Source organism: Cyanistes caeruleus, chromosome 1 (genome assembly GCF_971803275.1).
Source record: "Cyanistes caeruleus chromosome 1, bCyaCae1.hap1.1, whole genome shotgun sequence".
NCBI classification, from domain to species: domain Eukaryota; kingdom Metazoa; phylum Chordata; class Aves; order Passeriformes; family Paridae; genus Cyanistes; species Cyanistes caeruleus.
In genome coordinates, this window is record NC_141701.1 from 86,452,365 (window position 1) to 86,470,397 (window position 18,033).

General features: G+C 38.1%; 1 protein-coding gene and 1 long non-coding RNA gene across 17 annotated transcripts in view; both read left to right on the plus strand.

Annotated features, from left to right (window-relative positions):
• The window catches only part of LOC147655699 (uncharacterized), a 28,487-nt gene extending 10,935 nt beyond the window's left edge, over positions 1–17,552 (plus strand). The window contains exons 2-3 of the long non-coding RNA XR_015290190.1: positions 14,037–14,150; positions 14,946–17,552. This is a non-coding gene — a long non-coding RNA (uncharacterized LOC147655699). The remainder of the gene's footprint in view (positions 1–14,036; positions 14,151–14,945) is intronic.
• Positions 1–18,033, plus strand: part of FARS2 (phenylalanyl-tRNA synthetase 2, mitochondrial) — a 230,547-nt gene that overhangs the window by 113,097 nt on the left and 99,417 nt on the right. The gene's annotated exons all lie outside the window — the stretch shown is intronic.

The following is an 18,033-nucleotide window of genomic DNA, read 5'->3' on the forward strand; positions in this document are numbered from 1 at the left end:
TTATTCCTTGAATCCTAACAAGATGGCATTTTTTCATTATTAATGTAAATATTGAGCAAAATGTTTGTAATAGATAAGCTACATTGCAGACTAAGAGGCAAAAAAGAAAAAGCCCTGAGGGTTTCAGAAATATTTTGGTCCTTTTCTTAACCATTTTTTATATACAAAACTTGTGGTGAATGTTCTTACTAAATACATCTGTGCTTTCATGTGTTCTGCTGAACGTGCTCAAATTATTGGAACAATGAATGTATGAATGACCACTGATCCTGAATACTGTTCAGTTGCTGCTTTTATTACATGATAATGCTTCAAACCCAGCATAATCCTGAATAACAGGTTAACAAAAAGACCAAAATGTACTGAACTGTGCAGGTTGGGCACATCAGTTCTAGTCTCTTTATAATGTGCACAGCTGCTGTCAGCAGAAGAGCACAGACACTTTCTATTATACTATTAAGAGCATTTTTAATTAAAGTAAAACTTATAATTACTTTTACTTAAATGTATAATACTTTTCAGTGTAGCATACTTCTTTTACAGATGAATCAGAATTTGATATAATGGTTTCCTTAGGTGTTTGCCAAATACTCTGTTCTGTTCTTGTGTTCTGCATTCATATTCTTTATTTACACTGTTTCAGAAGCATAACTGCATGCAGTCAAACATTCACAGATGATGCAATAGCATTGCACCATAAGTTTTGCCCACAGATATTCCCAGTTAAATAAAAGAAGGGGAAATTTGGTGATCGTTTACCTTTGATGATTTTTTTCTCCTACAAGTTTATTCTTAAGCAAAACAACATAGTATCTGAAACATCAGTGTATTTCTTCTAGAATACTTGGGGAGAACAGACCTTTGAATGTGTAATCTTTGGGATCTGTTTGCAAATACAGCACTGCCTGGACAGCTGTGTCCTCCTCTGTGGCCACTGTCCTAAATGGAGCTCAGGGAAAAGAGAAGGTTTATGTCACAGAAGAACAGAGCAAGTAAGGTGTTTATGAGAGTGTAGCTCTTCTTTACCCATGGTATTTGGTCACAAGAGTGAAATCAAGGTAGAATCTGACAGCCTTGCTTTACTGTCTTCTCTGCATTATTGTTTTATAGGTGGGTTATCCCCCACCACTCTTCTGGTTTGGATTGTTGCACACTTGACCCTATTAGAAATGGTTATATGTAGTCATGTCATCAAATTTTGCACCAGAAGCTGATTAAAGCATGAGGGAGCTTTGAGGCTGTCATGCTCTTGTAGCTACTTCCCAAATGAGAATCAGGATGGGAAACATGAACAGAACCATACAAGCTTCCTTCTTTTCCAACAGAAGAAACTCATGCAAGAAAATCTTGCATTTTTGTGTCTGTTGTGTGGTGATAAACCTGAGTGGTGAAACTGAGTAATGAGTAACTGTTTTAGTGATCATGGCAGTACAAGTGCATTGGACATTACTGGACACATGTAACTGGAATCCTGCAGTACCATCTCATTCTTATGTGCTCTTGATTTTTCAGCTATTAGTACTTAAAAGAGGTAGAGGTCAGAAGACCATACTTTTTAATCTTTGATTCCTACTACTGGTGCCCATAATGAAAAGATTCTTCTTTCTAAAGGGCCCAAATCCAAAACTTCCTTTGAAAATAATGCCAACAAGAGGTGATTTGTCTTTCTTTTGAAATATGGTCATATATCTAGATTTTGTATTACATTTTAAAGAGTGTACTGCTAAATTATGTGTGTGTTTATACTTTTTTACGTGTTTGAAAATCTGGGGTGTCTTGATAACTGTTGAGTTACCCAATTTCATTATTGTACCTCTTTGTCAAGGAGTAGATGGATCCAGCAAAATGAAAAGTGTTAATATACAATTAACTACTGTCTGTGCTTTCAGGTTGTGCCATCACCTCTCTGCAGACAGTAGTCTGGGTTTAGGTGAGGTGTATCATGAGAGAGAAAGTGCAGGAGTCAGGAGCAGGGCAGGTGAAACAACTTCAAGGTGGAAGGATGGTCAGGGCACAGACTCTTATTGTGTAGGAAGATTTTTCTCTGTGAACAAGAGTTGTAGTGGTGAAGGAGCTTTTCAGCTGTGTGTGGCTAAGACAGAAAATTTAATCTTCTTGAAGAAATACAGGCTGAGAGGAGTTTCTGTGGTATCTGCAACTGTAGCAGATATTGGGGATCTTTGATGCTGGTCCTGAGTGTTGTAGGAGTATATGCCCCTGCAGCACTGAAGGAGAAATGCACTACTTTCTTGCTCTGTAGTAGCCTCAATTCATACCTTGAAGGCCTGGGACATGGGTTGATGTTTAGTGTTATTTTAGGCCATCAGGAGAGGAGTATTGTCTGTCCTTGGCATTATTCTTCAGGCTTCTCCTTCCAGCTATTGTACTGTAGGGTGATTTTCTAAAGCACCCCTCCTAAGCCTTGATTCCAAGTGTGTTTCATCAGCATGCTTATTTTTATCAGCCATTTTGGCTGAAAAAGATTTTCCTTTACAACTCAAAAAATACTAGTTGAGAAAGATTGTGTGTCTGTGTGGTGTGTAGACATCTATCTGTCTATCTGTCTGTAAATATGCACATATGTAAATATGTTGTGTATGTGATCACACAGCTCCACAAAGCATAGCAGAGATTTTTTTTTTATTATTTTTATAGTTAAAAGGACCAAATTTTGGAAAAACATGTTTCTGGGTACAGATTTTTTCAGTCCTCATTTTTCTGATGAACATTCCTTGACTTTTCATTGCTGATGCCAGATTTGACATTGTAATGTCAATATAAAGTATCCCTAACTATAAATATGCATTTTTTAATATGGTATAAATTAATTATAGAATCATAGAATATACTGAATTGGAAAGGATCCATGAGGGTCATTGAGTCCAACTGCTGGCACAGGATACACCAAGAACCATACCATGTGTCTCAGAGCATTGTCCAAGTGCTTCTAGATCTCAGACAGGTTTGGTCCTGTGACTGCTTCCCTGGGGAGACTGTTCCTGTGCCCAACCATCCTCTGGGTGAAAAACCTTTTCCTGATATCCAACCTAAATCTCCCCCAGCTCAGATTCAGGCCATTCCCTCAAGTTCTGTTACTGGTCACAAGAATGAAGAGATCAGTATCTGCCCCTCCTCTTTCCCTCATGAAGAAATTGTAACTGCAATGAGATCTCCCCTCAGTCTCCTCTTCTTCAGGCTGAACAGACCAAGTGACCTCATCTACTCCTTGTACAGCTCCCTCTCCAGACCCTTCAGCATCCCTTGGCTCTCCTTTGGGCACTCTCTAATAGCTCAATGTCTTTTTTGTACTGTGGTGCCCAAAACTGCCCCCAGCACTGAAGGTGAGGCTGCCCCAGCTCAGAGCAGAGCAGGACAATCCCCTCCCTTGCCCAGCTGGCCATGCTGTGCCTGATGTCCCCCAGGACAGGGCTGTCCCTCCTGGCTGCCAGGGCACTGCTGATTCATGTTCAATTTTCCAGTGATAAGGCCTCCAAGATCTCTTTCCACAGCTCTGCTCTCCAGCCTCTCATTCCCCAGCCTATACACAGAACCAGGGTTGCCCCATCCCAGATGCAGAATCTGGCACTTCCCCTTGTTAATCTTCAATGGTTGATGATTGCCCATCTCTGTGGTTTGTTAAGGAGGTTTCTCCAAAGGGCCTCTCTGCCCGCAAGGGAATTGACAGCTCCTCCCAATTTAGTATTGTCAGCAAACTTTCTTCATATTCCTTTAGTCTTGCATCCAGGACTGGGCCAAGGATGGAACCATGTGGAACCCCAGTATTATTAACAGTATTACTTTAGTAAGTGTCCTAAGATGTGGCAAAGAACAACCCGACTTTTGTGCAGATGTCCTTAGAAATGCAAGTGGCAATCACTAAGACCCATCTACTTAACTATGACTGTTTACACCATAAAAAGAAATTCACTCCTATAATTATATTCAGAATTATAGAAAGCTGTTGCTGCTGTAGATTATTTGATCTCTCTGGGGAAACTTCCATCAAACATAACAGCCTACATTTTTACTTTGTTAATTATAAAGCTGTGAACAAGAAAATGCAAGACAATCTCAACTATTCTTAGTGTAATAGTAGCTTCCTAAAATATTACAGCCTTTATGAGTCCCAGTGGAGGATCTTTCTTTGCGCGGAAAAAAACCAATACCATCCTCTTACATAAATGAGGAAATACATTCTAGATGTATTAAGAAAATAATCAGCAGACATTTATCATGGTGTCTTACAAATCTGTGGACCTAGGTTATCTGCAGGTTTGCTCTTGTTTCTTTCTCTGTCTACCCCATCCAAATTAGATATTGTTCATTCTTTTGAAACTTGAGTTTGTGCCTATTTTGTGAGGATGGATGGATTAAAAATATTTTTGTCTCTTCTTTGTGATGATATGGAAGAGAAACTGAGAGTTGTGTAGAGTAATACTTTGCTTTTGACTGCTCTTGAGGTCTCTTTCATAAAGATACCCATAAATGCCATAAAAAAGAGGGCAGGCAGCTCCAGGTGGCTAAGCTTGAACCAGAGCCATTGAACTAGATAAGCTCAAGAGGTATTTCAGAAAATTCTTTCCTTTGGTGTTTTGGTATTTGTATGTTCCACTGTGATCAGCTCTGCTATTGAGTGTGATAATCATAAATCATCATGGTCCTACTTCTGCAAGGTCTCCGCAGTAATACCCCTCTCAGACCATCATCAGTTTCAGTGATGCCCAGTTGCTGGGAACTTCTGATTGCAGGACTAAAGCTTAGCTGAAGTCCAAAAGGAAGCATTTGCTGAATTTGAAACCATCTGGGAGCTTCTATGATGTCTAGATGCTTTTTGTTCAGTTTGTGCTCCCCCAAAAGCACACCTGGTGGAAGACACTTTATTGAACAGTAAAATCAAATCTCACAAAATTAGAACTAAGATAGCTGTGGTTGAGGAGTGTTTACTGTTTGCTTCAGAAACCTCTAGCATACCCCTCTAGCATAATTTTACTCTGAATTCACCCACAAACCCTTGATGTCACTCAGCTGAGCTTTAAGGTTAGAAGGCCAAAGAGAACTTCTTGCAAAATAAAAATTGATTAGTAATGATTTTGTGTATATATCTGGAGGATGTGCAGTAGTAACTCAGTCCTTTGAAGCTTGTAAGTGATTTCTGGATGGTCATTGAGCAGCAGATGGATTTGGCTGCTACTGTTGAAATAATCAGACCTGGCTTTTTTTTGACAAGCACCATTTAACAATGTGAGTGATGGCCTTGTGCCTTTATTTCAGCAGTGAAACCTACACTTATGCTACCTTAAGAGACCAGTGTAAGCTTTTGGGATACTTTTAAATCTTTATTGATGATTTACACTTGTCTTGCGTTTTATTATCGAATCAGATTTATAGAGGTATTAAAAAACAAGTGTATCAACCATGGCAAATACATAGAAGAGCCCCATAGTGGTATTAGGGACCCAAGTGTATGTTTCTTGGCTCAGTCAAAGACTATCAAGGTTGATATTATCAGCAGTCTTCCTGCGGCTTAATGCTTTTTTTTTCCTCTGATCGGTTCCCGGTACTGTGTTCCTCTTTTTCACATGTGGACAAACCAGAGTAACTTTACAATGCAGGTGAAAACATCTGTTCTTGTCAGTGGTGGCTGTGAGGAGTGGGAGATTTTCCCATGTAGGTTTTTGTCCACATTTTACTCTGGTGGTCTTTTGGTTTTTCTGGTGGTCTTCATGAACATAAAATGCAGACCAATTTAAGGGCTTTGTAACTATTTGTGTGCATTGCTTGAAGTGCAGTTTTGCAAATTCACCTTTCTTTCTTACCTTAACTATGTGGATTCAAAGGGAGGAGAGATTGACAAAGGCAGACTCTGCAGTTTTTCTATCATAGTGTGTCTGTGACTGTGAATTTTGAGGTCAAAAATTTGTGAGAATCAGTACACAATTATGACTCTGTGATAATAGCTGGCAGGTTTGCCAGTTTAAGCCGGTTCAATAAGGCTGGTGTAGTGAAGTTTATCTTCAGATTAGTGGTAGGAGCAGAAGACTGGGGAATAGCACACCAGGTTTTGGGTCACTGGAAGGTGTGTTCTGCAGTCGTGGCAGATGAATAAAGCCTCCAGGATATGTTGGCCACAGACTAGCTGTAGGGGAGCTGGATAGTTTACCTCAGCAAGAAGTGGGGATAAATTGCTCTTTCTGGAGCTTCCTGTTGATCTTACTAGGAAGCAGAATTAGCCTGTTCAGGAGGCTGGATACCTTTAACTTGTTCAGGAAGCTGGGTACCTTTAGCCTTTGTACACCACAGAGAGAACCTTGCAGTCTCTACCAGCAAGGCAGGGAGAGTAAAGGGAAAGTTTGTTCATCTGAAAGGATTGTCTGAATGTACTGTAAATTTCAGCTAAAGCTAAAACAAGGCCTGAACAATAGAACCAGTGATTTTACTGAGTTCAGCCTCCTTTTTGTGCTGTGACTAGGTTAATATCAGCTATGCAGAACTACATCATGGCTGGACTCTGTCAAGAAGTTGGAGAGGAACAAAGTGCAGATGCTGGTACAAACTTTCTTTCATCTCTTCATATTGGGGAAGGCATTGATACTGGCCTGGTTTTGCACTTCTTGGTTTCCTCTATTGTTTACAATCTTCAATTTTTTTTGATTTCTTTAAGAGTGAAATTTTCCAAAGTCATAGGCTTCTAATAAAAATTGCAGCTCTTTTTCTCTCCTGATTTTCTGGTGTTTTTTGTGAATCTGAAATAAGGTGAATTTCATCTGATCTGAAGTGTTGTTACAGGATGGTGTTGGATACCTTAACTGGTTGTGCAGTCAGTAGATGTTTATATGCAGACTTGTGGAATTGCAATATTTCTGATTCTTCTCCTACTTATGCTGCAGGAAACTAGGAAGAGGAGCAGTGAAGCCAGTGGTATATTTTGAAATAAATAAGAACTGGGCTGATTTTTTTTTTCCTTTTGCCATTTGGCTAGTGACAGCTTAGATCTCATCTGGTCTGAATTGGCACAGTTTCATTGATGTTGGAGAAGCTTTTATACTAATTCACACCAGCTGAGCTTGTTATGCAGTCCAGTCTGTGCAAATGTGGGGTGGTTTTTTTTCTCCTTTTTACCTCTCCTTCTGCTTTTCATCTTACACTCTTGTGCCTGGCAATCTTTTGTTCTGCCCTTCATGCTTGTTCCAGCTCTGGCCAATTGCACATAAACTGCAAGCCTGTTTCAGAGTAGAACTTCCTTATATTAATCCAAAAAGCTTATTAATTTTGATTCTAGGTAGCATAGATATGTAGAGAATTAATTTTAAATCCAAAATTAGGATTTATACTTTTCTAAATTTTTTTTTTTATGTATGAAAAACAAATACTAGTTTTAATATCAGAATGCATTTCTGCATAGGCAAGCTCTATTTATTTAATTTGATTTTTGACAAGTCAAAATGAACACGTACCAAAATCTGCTGCTAGTGGTGACTCTTTTCTGGAGTTTGGCAGAAGAGCTCTATTGTGACAACAAAAAGTAGGAAGGATTTATATTCATCTGAGGGTTGCTACATCTTAGAGCCTATCCCATCTTACCTGACTTGGGGGAATTACATATATTTTGTAGAACGAAAGCTTATTCTGTCATATATGCAAACTTTATGTGATAATTATCCAAGGACACTTTTATTAATCTGGTTATATTTTAAAGGCTGGTAACATTTTAAATTGTTCAGGAAAGCAGGCAGTCATCATGAAACTGCTCAGAAGCTAAAAACCTCTTATAATTATCTTCAACTTGTGTGCAATACATTCTAGACACTGACAAGTAAAATGAAATTGTGATCATCCTGTTGTGTTTATAATAATTTAATCTTAAGTCATACCTGTGCAACTCTAAGAATTTTATAGGATTTTGTGGTCTGGATTCTTAGAGGTATGCGTATTTTAAAAGTATGTTAATGAAAAAGAGATGATGAAGGTTATCAAGTTCTGTGCTCCAGCTGAGTGCTCGATCTCACTGTACTGTCTTATGGCCAGTAACATTTGCATCAGAGAAAAACAAGGGGAAAACCTGCAGCAGAGAAATATGGTAACCAAATATTCCATATCTTTCTTTCTAGCTGGGAATGCTTCACAGTTTGCTGATAAGGCAAAACCTGATGATGCTTATTGTCCCACACAGACAGTTTACTGCACACTTGCAATCATAAATTTTATTAAACGTAGCTTTCAATATATGTCTAATCTGGAGATTAGTAAGGAAGTTTATAGTCTCTTCTAATAAAATGGACTGTTTAAAAATTTCAAATGCAAATCCCGGATTCTTGATTGTTTTCAGCTTGTCATAGCAAATTGCTCAAAAAGAGTATTAGTAGATTATTGATTAGATGAAGTAATTTAAAACTGTGTAATTAAGATTCTTTTAACGCAGCAACATCTTGTGGAATTTAGTACACCTGGAAGTTCAAAAGCTTCACAAAGGTGGGGGGAGTACAGAAACTCCTGTTGAAGTGTATTTTTGTGATTCTGACATCAATTCTAGAAATTAATAATTCTGAATTGTGTTGTTCACTTAGTGAATTGGTCACTTGGTTTCTTTCCACAAATCACTAGTATACTTCAAATTTCATCATTTATAAGACAAGGTTAATTGTAGCACTTCCCTAAGGCTTGATGTTTGCTAGAAGACATAAAGAACTGTGTTATAAAAATGCTTCATAAACATCATCTCTCAGCTGTGCCTGGTTCTTGTCCCCCACTCTGCACTGCTCCATCACTGCTGGAAAATTATTATCTTTTATTGTTTAATTCCCTTTGGATTTGAGATAAGCCAGATGGTGAGGTTGCCTTCCAGGGGAGTTTTCTGCTTTGCATTATCAATTTTCCAATCCCTTACTAGTCATGGAGGAGTTGCAGCATGTAATTCCCTTTGGTCTAGATGGTTTTACGTACCTGTGTATTGATTTGATAATTCCTATTATTTAGTATATTTAATTTCAATTAAGTTTTTGTTTGTTTTCATCATGATCTAGTTGATTTGAGTGATTTATATGAGCATTATGGTAGGAAGGATTGTATTCTTGGTAAAGGTTTCCACTTCCCAAAATATTAAAGTAAAATCTAAAGAATTATTTCTAAAGACCTAAGGAAAGAAGGCAAAAAACACTTTTAAACATTGTTTTCGGGAACTGCATAGATTTCACAGCATGTGAAACTCAGCAGTTTGCCATATTAGCTGATCCTTTGCAGAATTCAGTGTCTTGTGTAATTTGACATATGGTATCTTTAGTAACTTGTGGGAACCCCTAAAATCTTGTTGACTGTAAAGATCCCACTGCAATATTCTACAAAAAAAGGAGTGTGTGAGTCCATGTGTGGAGTTTTGTTTCAATTTAAAGACAAAAACCAAACTATTAAGTAGTGGGTTCTAACTCTAGGAGTTCTTTGAATGTATGGTATATTATTATACAGTTTGCATAACCTGTATGGCAGGAACTTGTTAATTCTCACAATCCCCAGAAGCCCAGGAATGGGTACCCCAAATCAGCTTTTCTTACAAAAAAGAAGATTTTGCAGCCCTTCTCTCTCTCATCTGTGAAATGGTGCCATGATCCCAAGAGCTTTGTTAAATATTAACTTGTTTGTCCACTTTGCCTTGAAATGATGAAGTGCTCCATAAATAACAAGTGACATTTATAGAAGTTCTTCTGATTGTGGTTTCATGAGGAAGGTAAACCAAAGGTGCTGCTTGAAGGATGTTGCCATATAAAAAACCCAAATGACATACTTAACCATTCACTGCAGAAGGAATTGACAGGGAGTTTGCATGTAAATGACCTCGGGGTATGTAAGTTTAAAATGTAATATATTGAGAAAGAAAAACACACTACCATCTTTAGCCTCTTTTTATTTATTTTTTATTTTATTTTTTATTTTTTTTTGCAATGTTATGGTACAGTCTTGCAGGCTCCTTTTATTTTGAAGCCCACAGGAATCACCACAGTAATTTCTATGTAAGAAGTTTCCTGTAGAGGTTAGTATGTTGGGCTTTCTCCTCCCTGAAAATTCCTCCTAAGCAAGGACTGAGCATGATTTTCCTTTAAAGAATTACGAGCACACACACAAAGAATCTTGTGTGTCTGAGGGGAACTCCTGAGCTCTGTGGTCCAACCCCGTGCTCAGCACAAGTCCAGACAGAACAGTCTGCCCTGGGCTTTGTTCAATCGTGTTTTAAATCGCTCCCAGCAGAGCCTGTACCCATCTATCGCTGCAGTGAAGTGAGCTGTCCCATCATATCTATAATCCTGGGGAGGTCATGGCATGGAACTGCTCTCAGACTTTCAATTCCCCCTGTTTGCTTCCCATGCTGTGTGCATGTGCATCCAATTTTGCTTTCAGGAGGGAGGCAGAGGATTCCTAGAGCTGGTCATGCCACTTTTTAAAGCAGCTGTGCGTTTCCATTGCTTTTAATATTAGCAAGATCCCTTGCCCAGCAGAGGGAAGGGTTCAGAGCCCGTGGTGGTAGAGTACAGGGTGAGTAATAGGATTTGAGCTGATTCAGTCTTTATCCACAGCTATGCTGATACAACTTATATTTAGAAATTGCTGTTATTCAGTAAGCTTCAGTGGGTATATGTAGATAAACTACTTATGTGTTCAGGTGTTTCTTTACAAGGTGTACAGATGTGAATCAGCTGTTGAAAGGTGACCCTTCTGTGCTTTTATTTTGTTGCTTTTTCTTTTTCTGTATCCTGAACAAGGGAGGGAATGAGGAGTGAAGCAAGATCTAAGACTGCTTTTTGCTGGAAAACTTGATGTTATTTGCTGTAAATATGGTAATTGTGATAAAAAAACTTAGAAAACCTCTATTAAAGTGAAAGGCAAAATACAGGGAAAAAAAAAAAGAACAAAACTTCCTAGCATATTCTTTCTACCTTAAAAAAATTTAAAAAAAAAAAAAAAAGAAAAAAAAGAAAAGAAACTATGTGTTTTTGTAAAGAGATAAAGAAGCTCCAGATGGCTGTTAAAAAAAATAAATTAAAATGGGGGTGGAGAAAGTCAAGAAGAAACAGTTTCTATTGACTTGTTCTTTCTTTTTTGGAAAGGTCACTGAAAATTTACACAGTGACAAAATAACTATCCAATTAGCTGCTGTCCTGTAAAACTAAATGTTAATTTATTTTAGATTCTCCTCTATTGACAAGTGGGACTGATATTCAAGATGGGCTTCTCTACATGAGTGCAGGGCAAAAATTACCAGACCGGTTATGAGTTTCTATAGCAATTGCTGTCAATTTTCAAACTGCAAAGCAAAAAGATATAATTAAATACTATCTGTATGTTTATTTTGTAGAAAGATTATTCTTTTAATTATATTTCTGATAGCTATAAAAGACTCAATTTGGTAATGTGAGTTAATCTTAAAAGCACAGCATCCCCTTTATCTAGTGCTTATAAAAAAGATTCCAGTAGAAAATAATACTTCATTAATTGTTATTACATAGGAATTAGAGATGTACAGCATTTCCTTTATCATTCATTTCTTTAGGTGTCAGTGGCACACTACCTTTATAAAATTAACTTCTATGCATAACAAGGGATTAATTACCTACTGTGAAAAAGGAATATTATCTAGAGAACTAGTGACTTTTTTAGAGAAAGAAATCTCTTTTAAATTTCAGTTCTTCAAATGAGGAAGAGAAATTTTTCTCCTTATATTCCAGAAAAAAAAGCAGATAAATAGCCTTCTCTGATAATTCATTTAAATATTTTAGCAGTGAATTAAAATACCATCTAATCAAAGCAATATTCTTTTATTTATGTTCTATGCTTATCAGAATATTTCCATTCATATGGTCTCCACAAGGAAGACACAAAACTTACTGAGTGAAAGTCTAATCTTTCCCTTTGAGATGCTGTGATAGTGACACACAGAGAAAACACAGGCGGGCACATCCCTCCATCCCTGCTGAGACACTGGGATAGAGACAGTGGTGTGTCCTTCATGCCCCTGCTCTGTGCATGGAATGAGGTGATGTTCGGTGAGGCAGGAACTGTACTGAGGTCTGCATGTTTGGGTTTTTTTCTGCTGACTTCAGTTGGCTTTGGATTACATACTGCTGTAGTTTTGAGTCACTTTCTAGTCAAGTCTAGTTACATCTTTAGCCCACCTTATTTGCAGGTTTGTGTGCTCATTGATTAGTGTTGTTTTGGGGGGGAGACAAAAAGGCATACAAGAAGTGTGTGTCTGTGTTCTGTAAATAGTACAGTGTTTCTGAGAGGCTGGGCCTCTGGGTAAAGCAGAGCACTGCTGGGGTGGAAGGTTCAGACTTGTTCATCCCCAGAGTCTGCTTAGCTCTGCAGACTTGCAGTGTGGGCTCTCTGGTCCATGACTTGCTGTCAGCTGAACCCATCCAGTGTTCACCATGGGGTGGACATGGCTGAGTCAGGCTCTCCACAATTCAGTCCAGGGCTGGAGTCATCCATTGGCACTTTCCCAAGACATAGGAGACTTGTTCCCTTGGAACTTTTGTGCTGTGTCCCAACGAGACAGAGAAAGCAACCTCCATCATTCTAAAGCATCCTGGGCAGAACAGGGCAAGGGGAGGTTAGGAGTGTTTAGAAAGCAAAGGACATTGCTGGATTTGCTTCTTCTCCTATGAAGACATTGTCTTATTCAGTTTCCAGGACAATCATTCCTCTGTGGATGAATTTGAACTGCTTTGGTGGAGGATACCACTGTTACAAGTGTCTGCCTCACTAAGGCAGTAGTTGGAAAGCATGGGTGTCTTTAATGACAGCAGGAAAGAGCAGTGTGTGCCCTTGAATGCTGCTGTGCCATCTCTTCCTTCCTGGGGAAAAAAGTTCCTAGTAGAGTGTAGCAATATCTTTGAACTTCAGACTTTTGCAGTGGCCATTCACTATGTGCTTTTTGTTGTCCCAGTGCCTGACTTGAGACCACGAGGTCTGATTTGCGGAAGTGTCAAGTGCTCTCTACAGCTGCTGTCGTAATAGGGAGCTGTTCTTTGAACACATTAAACCCCATGACATCCTTGGTGCTCAGAAACATCAGGCCCTGGGTATGTCAGATTGGGAGCAAAGTTAATAGATTCTTTTGATCTTAAAGTTCCAAAGTGCCCAAATTCCAGCTTCAATACAGGAGGCACCAATACTTGCCCAACTTACAAAGACATGCAGAAGAAGAAAAAAAAAAAGAAGTCTAATATTTTGCAAACATTTAAGTATTGTGGAACCAAATGCTTCATTGGGAAGCTCATAAAAGAAAGAATGTACCTTCAGAGCTCAGCTTGAGTATTGCTCAGTGTGAGAAGCACTTGGGGTACGTGTTCAGCAATGCAAGGAATGCAAGCAGGGACCATTAACCATTGTCTCTTCTCTGTGCTGAACAGAGCAAACTCTCGTGGAAAGATTGATACTTGTTTGTCTCGCTGCAGACAGCATCATAATGTATTGCTAAGATGAGCGCATTTTAGTGTTCCTCAGGCAACCTTAATTCTACTTTTTCAGAATATCTGAATGTTTCATTGAAACACCAAGTGTTGTGTTAAGGCTCACTTTTGTGGACCATTTTCTGGATGTTTTAAATTGAAAACTGAAAAATGGAAGTATTCTGTTGTATATCATCACATTCTTATGAGTCATCAGTGTAATATAATTACAAGAATTGTAGAGTAATTCTGTGTGTACATACCTCTGTCACATATACAAAATACTAGACAAAATTGAGAATTTATATGAACGTAGTGGGAGAAACATGGGGTTTCTTTTTCAAATAACTGTGAAAGATTGAATGCTTTATGTGGCAGTCTTTGTCTTCTTTGAATCTTTTCTGAGGAAAATCCTTCCTCGTTCACAAGTAAATAAAGCTGGTCTATTTTGTGCTGTTGGTCCCTGTGTAATGGTGTAAACTGCTCTATAGAGTAAATATACCTAGGCACAGGGTAGTTGCAGGGTCATCCTGCAACCCATCCCTCACTTGTGTATCTGTTTCCATCATCTTTTACATGCCTTATCAACTGCATGGCCAGAGTAAGCAAGAAGCCTCTGCAAAAAACAGCTAATGTGCTTCCACAGATTACTTCAAGGACTTCAAGCAAAACCTTTTCTTCTGTCTTTTCCTGAGATTTTCTTATATAGTTTAGGTGAGACTTTATAATGTTATATTTCTTTCATCTACAATAGCTAGTAATATTGTATTGTGTGAAGCTCCTTCAACCACTTTATGCCAAATTTTAATACAATTTATGTCACTTTTAAAAAAAAATCATTGTACTTCAGAGAAAAAAGAAGTACTGCTGCCAGAACTTGTGAATTTTGTGCAAATCAGAAAGTAAATGAAAAAGAGTTACTTTGAACTTTAAGGAACAATTACTTAAACATTTTTTTTCACCTTCTTCTTATGGAGATGGTGGCTTAATTGTAAAGATAATCACTAAGTTAAATGTTCTACTCATAAGCAAGAAAAGCATGGAGATCTGGCTGTGGTCCTGTAGTATTACTGATGAATAAGATGATTTGAAATAAATTATGTATGTTATAATTTTTGGGTTTTTTTAAGTGGCTGTAGACATTTTGTGCAGAGGAGGAAGAGGGAAATAAGAACAGGGGAGTACTTGAAACATAATTTCCATTGCATTTGTATTATATGAGTCCCAAAATCATGAAAAAAGTTGCTAGAAATGAGGAAACTAATTAAAAGAAATCTGAGAGAGAAATCTAAAAGAGATATTAACACGAAGTGATTGCTCTGAGATGAAAGATTTTTGTTCTTGTAATTATACAGTGATGCTTGTTTCATAGTGAAACTTTAAGCTAAAATGGATACATAGGGTCAAATTCATTTAGTCTGATTTGCATGTCTAAAAGTTAAGTGTTTATCTCTACATTTCTTATGATAGAGTGAATAATTATTTGTTGTGTTCTCTCCCTATTTACAGTAGAACTGAAGGATTTGGTTTAAATCAAATACTTTGCAATGTGTAATGGCTGAGTAGGTACCAGTGTTGGCCAGAATTATGCTGCTTCTCAGCATCTTCGTGCAGATACCTCTGCATCTGCTTGGAAGCCTCCCCAGATCCCAAGAGAATATATTAATAGCCATCAAATTGTAAATGACCAGGTACAACTTTAAAACATGAACTGAGTAGGAAGGAGAACTCTTTTGCCTTGACTGGAACCCTTCACTTTCTGCCCCAGAAGAGCTCTGGACATGGCAGCGCCATTCCACAGTGCCACTGAGCTGGTGTGGGATTAGGCATAGTTCAAGGCCTTTACCTGGTAATGCATTTCAAAGAGCTGTCGCTTCACAGAGATCAAGCAGTGCACTACAAGCTAAAGAAACTAATTTGTAAGTTCAGGTTTTGCTCCATCTGAGTGTTCCTGGGAGCATGAAGATGGGAGAGGAAACAGGAGATTTTAGGCCCAGGAGAAGGAGCAGCTCATGGCTCACTATGTCTTTTCCTGAGGCACAGAATTGAGTCTCCGGAGGCGTCTGAATGTGCTACATATGTCTGTTTATAAAATGTACCAGAAGACAAGTTAAGCATCCACAGCTGTGTTACAGGTGCAGATAAAGGTATTTGCAGGTGTTCAGGTTTGACACATGCCAGCTGGAAACACTGAACTCAAGAGCAACATCGAGAAAAATGCAAGAGGGTCTTTTGTGACATTGTCTTCAAATCTCATTTGCTAATGTTTGTAATTACATGCTTAAAGCACATCTATGTCTTTAATAACATGAGACCTATTGATAGAAAATATTTTGTCCAGGAACATGCAATGGTAAAATTTTTTAGGATGGGGGATCAGAGTAGGCGGGGGTTGGGAAGCCGCTCTTTGAAGACTCCTTTATGAGCAAAAGTAAGAAGTGGCCTTCAAGCTGTTACAGCACAGAACTGATGGAGTAGTTCTCTAATAAGAAGAAAAGGAAACTGGGGATAATGCTTCTGAACAAATTTTTTTTGATCCTGTGCTATGTGACAATACATTTAAATACACCTGGACCTTTTATGTTGTGCTTTCTTAAAAATAAATAAATTGTGTGTACCCAGAACTTTGTCAGAGCTGATACAAAACATGTAGTGGAATGCACTGGAGTTCATTGAAGTTGGACTATAAATGCTGTATTTCAGTATGAAATCTTTTAATTTTACCATCAGAATACTGAAGAACTATTGACAGAAAGATTTTGAAATTCAATGTTTTTTATTATGCGTCTTACCTAAATCATTCTAGAAAGGAAGGACTATTACCCCAACTCCAGTTATAAGGCAAGTGATGCCTAAGTGATTATAAGGCTTTTCATGACTTTCTTTCCAAGAATGAGTTTGTGGCAGAGGAGCTAAATCATAAACCTTATCTGTCTATTATTTTTATATATTGCAAAGCCAAGGGATGCCAGTCATAAGCTCAAGGCTTCTTTATGGTACATGCTGTAGAAAAACAAAATGTGGTATCAGTCCCTGCCTATGGAAGTTGAATTTATTGTGCAATGTCAAGCATTTGGAGTAATCATGAGAGTATGCTGCTGTCAGCTGAACATACTTTTTAACCTTTTTATATACTTACAGGTGTTCTGGCTGTTCTGATTCTTGAACAGGAATATCAAACATGCACAGTGTCCTGTGGTTTGACAGATAAACTCCTACCTCTTTTGAGGATGTCTTAATCTTGTGAAGATTGTCCAACATTGTGATGATCTTTGTGTTTTTGTTCCTTACTCTGTCTGTTGTTCTGGAAGAAAAGGCCATTTTCTAAGACACTAAGCAGTCAACTTTGGTGAAATTTTACCAAGAAAGTTGCATCTAGGGGCGTTGAATGTATGCGAAGGGAATTTGTCCAGCTGTACTTACACCCTGAAAAAATGAGATTCATAATTGAATTTCTGAACTGTGACTTCTTGGCTTGGTCTTTCTCTCAAGTGGGAGTCCCTCATGTATTTCTTTATAGCATTTATTTTTTTTCAAATCTCCATGTCCCCAGTGTCTAGGGAGATTTAACAGCATTAGAAGATATTAAAAGGCCCCGACCCTCAAAATCCAGATTTTCCTGAATGAACAAAGCATACAGAAAGGAATTAGAGTTTGGTTTTACATACAAAGAACAAAAAGAGCAATACTGTAGCCTGCAGGCAGAGCTAGGGGAAAAAGACCGAATGAGTCCATTAATTTTTAGGACAGCAAATTGCACTGTCATCCATGGAAAATGTTCAGCCTTGAGACAGGAGTAAGGAAAAAACCTCAAAAACTAAGCAAGCCATTTGTTCAGCTATGCAGACTGAAATATAGAGAAAGAGAAAACCATATACCATTAGAGTACTTATAATTAATGACTAATGTCTTGTACTGCTCTTGTGAGTTAAGTGGATACTTTATTGTATATAATTTGAAAGGTAGAATGCTATTGCAGTATATGGTTATGAACTCTGAAAAAATATCCTAGGGTTTAAGTAAGATTCTGTTCAATGGTGGATTTGTCATTGATTTTGTTGGGAATGCTTAGGAGGGCTTGCAGGAATCAGAGAGATGGACTTGGGCAAAAGTAGGAATATGGAAAGGAGCAAGCAAGGAGGACTGAGAAATTAATAACTTCAGAAGCAGAAAGATATAACAATTTGAAATTAAAAATATCAGTTGGAGGTGGGAAAAAATAGGGAAAGCTCCTCCTTGTTATTGCTTTGGTTCACTCTTTCCTCTTGCTAATCTAGTTTTCCTGTCTTCTTCTGCTCTGGTCATCTGTTTCCCCCTCTCAGAAATGTTTTTCTTCCCAGCTACTAGACCTGTTGAAATATTGATAAAATGGTAGAATGAACGTTAATTACATTTTAGAAGAAAGTAGAGTCTGGTGGATGGCTTCCCTGGGTCAACTTTCTAAGCAGGCTGTTCTTTTAGTATATACATTGCTCTTTTGGTTATAGAACAAAAATAAACATGTTTAGTAGAAAAGTTTTTATTCAAAGCCTTTAAAGTTCTTTTTGCTTAGTTTTCAAATGGAGAGAACAGAACAGATCAGTCTGACCCAGGAGAC